The sequence below is a fragment of the Pteropus alecto genome, unplaced genomic scaffold, assembly GCF_000325575.1.
Source record: "Pteropus alecto unplaced genomic scaffold, ASM32557v1 scaffold104, whole genome shotgun sequence".
Lineage (NCBI taxonomy): Eukaryota > Metazoa > Chordata > Mammalia > Chiroptera > Pteropodidae > Pteropus > Pteropus alecto.
The window spans coordinates 2,154,449-2,160,448 of record NW_006436664.1 but is presented as its reverse complement, the minus strand read 5'-3'; positions in this window follow the sequence as shown (position 1 = coordinate 2,160,448).

The following is a 6,000-nucleotide window of genomic DNA, read 5'->3' as shown; positions in this document are numbered from 1 at the left end:
TTTTTCTTTAGTGAGGCTAGCCAAGGCTTTGTCAATTTTATTAACCTTTTCAAAGAACCAGCTCCTTGTTGCATATTTATTTTCTATTGTTTTTTGCTTTCAATTTCATTTATTTCTGCTCTAATTTGGATGATTTCTTTCCTTCTGCTGACTTTACATCTCATTTGTTCTTCCTTTTCTAGTTTTTTTTAAGATGAAGTGTTAGGTTGTTTATTTGAGCTTGTTCTTGTTTTTGGAGATAGGCCTGTAATGATATGAACTTTCCTCTTATGATCTCTTTTGCCGTGTCCCAAAAGTTTTGATAGTTTGTACTGTCATTATCATTTGTTTCTATGTATCTCTTGATCTCTCTTTTTATTTCTTCTCTGACCTAGTTATTCTTCAGTAGCATGTTGTTTAATCTTCATGTATTTGTGGTTCTTCCTGATTTCTGTTTGCAGTTGATCTCTAATTTCAAAGCATTATGATCAGCGAATATGGTTGTTATGATTTTAACTCTTTTATATTTGTTGAGGCTATTTCTGTGTCCCAGTATGTGGTCGATTTTTGAGACTATTCATGTGCATTAGAAAAGAATGTATAAGCAACTGTTTTGGAATGGAAGGCTCTGTAAATGTCAATTATGTCCAGTTGGTCTAATGTGTCATTTAAGGATGTTATTTCCTTATTGATTTTCTGTTTGGATGATCTGTTTATATCTGACAGTAGGGTATTTAGGTCCCCTACTGTGATAGTGTTTTGGTCTGTTTCTTCCTTTAGTTCTGTTAGTAATTGCTTTACATATTTCAGGGCTCCCTGATTAGGAGCATAGATATTAATAAGTGTTATGTCTTCTTGGATTCCCTTTATCATTATGAAGTGTCCCTCAGTATCTTTCTTTATCTTTTTTATTTTGAAGTCTATTTTGTCTGATATTAGTACCGCTACTCCTGCTTTTCTCTGATGCCATTTGCTTGAGATATCATTTTCCACCCTTTCACTTTGAGTCTATATTTGTGTTTAGAGCTGAGATGTGTTTCCTGGAGGCAGCATATGGTTCGGTTTTGTTTTTTGATCCATTCTGCAACTCTATGCCTTTTTATCGGTGAGTTCAATCCATTTACATTTACGATGATTATTGAAATATGAGGTCTTTTTATAGGCATTTCATCTTTTGCTTTCTGGTAGCTTGGTGTTTCCATTGCTTCCTTGTCCTTGTACTTCTGTTTTCTTTATTTTGGTTGGCTTTTGTGGGTTTTGCCTCTGTTCTTGTTTTATGTTATATACTTTAGTTGAATCTTTGGTGTGTGGCTACCATTACGTATATGAAAAAGATAGTATATATATACTATCTTCTTGTCTGTTTTCTTCTGCATATGCCATATCTCCATTCCCCTTTGTGAATTTGGATCTTTGAATCCTCCTCTTTTCTGTCATTGTTATCTCAATTTGTCCTATGTATGCTGAATGTTCATTATAATTTTGTTTTAGCAATTCTCTTCTTATTATTTAAGCTTATAATGCCCTGTTCCTAATAAGGGTTGCACTCCTCTGCTTCTATTTGCCTGATAGCCACTTTACTCCTAATTATGTATTTTTTTTGGTCAATTTGTTTTAGGTGAACTGACTCCTTTCAGAATTTCCTGTAGTGCAGGTCTTGTAGTGGAGAATTCACTCAATTTTTGTATGTATGGAGAGGTCTTAATTTCTCCTTCTGGATACATTATTCTAGGCTGGTAGTTCCTTCTATTTAATAGTTTAAATATTTGATTCCATTCCTTTCTGGTTTTTAAGGTCTGCACTGAGAAGTCCAAGGATAACCAATAGGTTTTTCTTTATAAGTTACCGTTCTTCTCCCTGGCTTCCCTGGGAATTCTATCTTTGTTGTTGATTTTTGATAACTTTAATACAATGTGTTTTGGTGAAGGCCTTTTCGGGTTGAGATAATTGGAGTTGTGTTGACTTCTTGAATTCCAAGCTCCAACTCATTCGTTAGTTTGGGAAATTCTCATTCACTATTTGTCTGAAAACGCTTTCTGCTCCTTTTCCTTGCCTTCGATAATGCTCATTATTCTTATGTTTCCTCTCCTGATGGTATCAGCTAGTTCTTGAATTTCTCTTTCATTATTTTTCATTCTTTGGTTTCTTTCTTCTTCCTCCTGATTTAATTCTAGATTTCTGTCTTTGATATCACTGATCCTTTTCTTCACTTGGTCGACTCTATTTCCTAAGCTTGCTTTTTCATTTTTCAACTCTTGCAGTGTGTTTTAAAACTGCAGATCTATTTTGTTTTCTTTGAGGGTTTCAATCTCTTCATTCTGCTTGTCTAGCTTTTTTTTTTTTTAATTCCTGAAATTGTTGATATGACTTGTTTCAGAACTCACTGAGCTTTTACAGAAGTACCATCCTGAATTCTCTGTCACTTAAGTTGCATATTTCTCTGTCTTTAAGCTCATTTTCTGGAGATTTTTTTCTTTCTTTCTGAGATGCCTTGTTACCTTGGTTATTCATGATGTTTAATGGACTCTTTCTCCACCTGGGCATTAATGGAAGTGTATTCTGCTGTTTTTCTAGAAAGAAGATTTATTATAAAAGTCTCTCTTTAGCCTGTTGCAAAGAAGGCACTTTTCTTTTGGTTTCCAGTAGGTGGCCTCTAAGCCACTTGGATCCTTGCTTCGTATAAAACCAAAATAATGTCTTTTTCATTTTCTTGTAATTATTTAATCATGCTCGCTACCCTCATTATCAGTCCCTGTCGTTGTCAGCAACAGGCTCAGCAGTGTTTGCTCAGATTCCCCTGGGGCTCCGTGGTGATCAGTCTCAGAAGTTTTGGGGGGAGGGGCCTTGTGGGTTGGGGGTTGGGGGTTATGGCTCTGCCTCGGTTTTGCAACTGCAGTTGGTAAAAATCAATTGTTGTTTTTCTGTTGTCCCGCTTCTCTGCCTTCTGCTCTGATTACTGGGCCCTGCCACTGGCCTTTGTGGGGAGCTCACAGCTTTCCCAGGCAGTAGTGTTCAGTGAACTTGTCACTCCTTCGTCCCTCCCCCTCCTCCTACAGGGAGATCCCACGGCCTCAAGAGGAAGCTTCTTTATTTGTCCTAGTCTACCGTCCAACACCTGGAGTTCTGACCTGTAGTTAGCTCTTATGCGTAGATCTCATGCTCAGATGTGCCGTTGTGCAGTTTGGGTGTTTTTTGTTGAGTTTTGATGTTCAGCTTATTGTTGTTTCAAGGGGAGAGATCTGAGGACGTCTCTCACTCCACCATGTTTCCTATAACCACCCCCATCTTATTTAAATGACCAAAATGTATTTGTGTGCATGCATGTATGTACACATGTGTGTGTAAAAATTGCTGTCAGTTCTGTAACAGAGAAGTGATTTTGAGATACTTGTGGAAAGCAGAGTGAAAGTTTGAGGAATTTGTGAAAAGTATAATAAAGATAGGCTTGGACTGAAGAAGGTACCATTTAGCTTATGATTTATTAAAAAGAAAACCATAGGCCCAAAATGGCATCACTCATGCTAAGAACTGAGGATAGATAGCAAACTGAGATTTAACACCTGATCTACTTGCAGTTTCAACTGCTCCCAGAAATGTAATCTTAACCAACCTGTTTGGAATTTTGTGGTCAAGTATCAATAAAATAATCCATCCTGTGACCTCCTACCATTCCCCAAAGGTAGAAAAGACAATCTGCATGATAAAGACTTTGCTATTCTCTTCTCTCCTCTAAAAGGTATTGTCACAGGTGAAAAATAATATTTTCTTTTGTTCATAGCTCCTTTGCCCCACCCTTCTTCCTATAAAACTCTTCTATCTGTACAATCTCTTTGAGTGCCCTTCTAGTTGTTAGGTGGGATGCTGCCCTATTCATGAATAGCCCAATAAAATCAATGAGATTTTCAAATTTATTCAGTTGATTTTTTTTTTTTTAATGGATTCAATTGAGGTAAAAGAACTAGGGAAAGTAATTGGGCTTCCTTCTATAGGAGAGTGCAGTGAACCACTAAAGTCAGACCAGCAAAGGCTGAGAACATGGAGTTGGGGAAGCAGGAAGGAAACCAAAGACCTTGAGGACTTTATCTGAGCCTAGCTCATGGTGTGGGGTAAGGAAGTGTTTACCCTAAAGCTTAGTTGGTGATGAAGTTGGGAATATAAGGCTAGAGTTACTGAGTGGGTGGGTGGTGATAAGGATGAATAAAGCAACTGTGAGAGGAGATTCTCCTACAGCTACCTTCAGTCTGCTATAGCAAACATTGGATTTTCTTTTTCAGTGCATCAAGTATAACTTGGATAATGTGGCCCCATTGAAGTTCAAGAGAGGCTAGAAAGCAAATGTATCACCTTTTCAGCCTCTGTAGTGATAGTAAGAAAGGGAATGTGGGTGAAACAATTGACGATGTCTGTCCCTTTGGGAATCCAGACTAATAGCAATAACAGTGAACGAAATTGAGAAATTTGTCCAAAGACTGTCTCCTGTAAAAGTACTCATCTCAGAAAGAGTTAAAGATTAGAGTTCACCCAATACACATTTTAAAGAAATATGATAATTCTAATTATTACCAACATCTTCTCAAATGTATAGAAATAGTGGAAAAATAATGTTTTATGAAATCTAACAGCAGAAGATAACATACCAATATAATTTATTGATATAGATACAAATTTAAAAATATTCTTAATAAAATTAAAATAGAATTTAGCTGTATATATTTTTATTAAGATATAGTTGGCATAACACTGTATAACTTTAAGGTGTGCAAGGTGCTGGTTTGACACATTTCTATATTGCAATATGATTACTATAGTCGAGTTAGCTAACAATTATGTCACATTATATCCTTTTTGTTTTTTGAGTTGAGAATGATTAAGATTTAGTCTCATCAATTTTAAAGTTTAGAATTAAGATGTATATTAAATAAATATAATGAGATCAAGTTTATATAGTGGTGTAATGTGATTCAATATTAGATTTCTACCAAAATTTTCTAAAGACAATGAAATAGACTTGAATAAATGTGGGGAATGTAAAATGTCTAGAATAAATTTAACCTTTAGACATGGTTTTTAATATTCCCTTATGTGGAAATACTTAAGGAAAAGCAAATATTTGTTGAACATTTCCTTTGTACTAGAGACTTCACAGGCACAATATCACTTAATCCTCTTAAAGAGTCTCTAGAAGGGCATTATCATGTCTCCATTTTCACCTGAGGAAAAATGAAGCTTAGGAAGGTTAATAAACCTTACCTTTAGTAACCTCGGTCAGATCCTGGACTTTGTCCTCTTTAGAAATTACATGAACAAGTCTTCTCATTAATGTTTCATAGATGCTGACAGAAGATGTGCAATTTCTGGGTCAAAGATTAAAGACCTTATTACTCATGGCACATAAGCACCAGTATATTTGTATTGGTTCCCTTTCCATTGAGGTGTGTGGTGGTGGTGTTGGTGGTATTTGTGTTGGTGTTGGTTTTGGTGGTGCCAATGGTGATACATGAACTGCATAGTAGGTTTGAGTTGCAACTGAGGAAGAAAGAGCTTGAGGAATCTACCACTTTTATAGCAAGAGTAAGCAAATCTGTTCTTTGTCAGAGCTATGTAGGGGAGACACTGTTTCATCTTTCAGAGTTAACAACTGCATAACAACCCTGAGTAATAGGTTGGGTAAAGGAGTGATTAGGGCCTTGCAATCTTGGCATAGCCAGCAAGATGTGCCAAAAAGCAAGAGGTCCGAGGATGACTGTCTCTCCCAAGGTCACTCACCTCAACTCTTATCTATCTTGTCTTTGACTAATATCTCAGTCTTGTGATAAAAATAATTTTTGTTTAAATATATTAATTTTTGAGTACAAAAGTCTTACCTTTATCTGATTTTTATCCTAATATTTGTATATATTGGTTTGTAAAGTCAGAAGACAATTTAAATATTTAGGAAAAAATGGCTTTAAAATTTACCTGACATTTTTAGACTCAGTCCAAAAGAGACGTCTAAGCTTTGTCGATCGTCATATTGCTCAT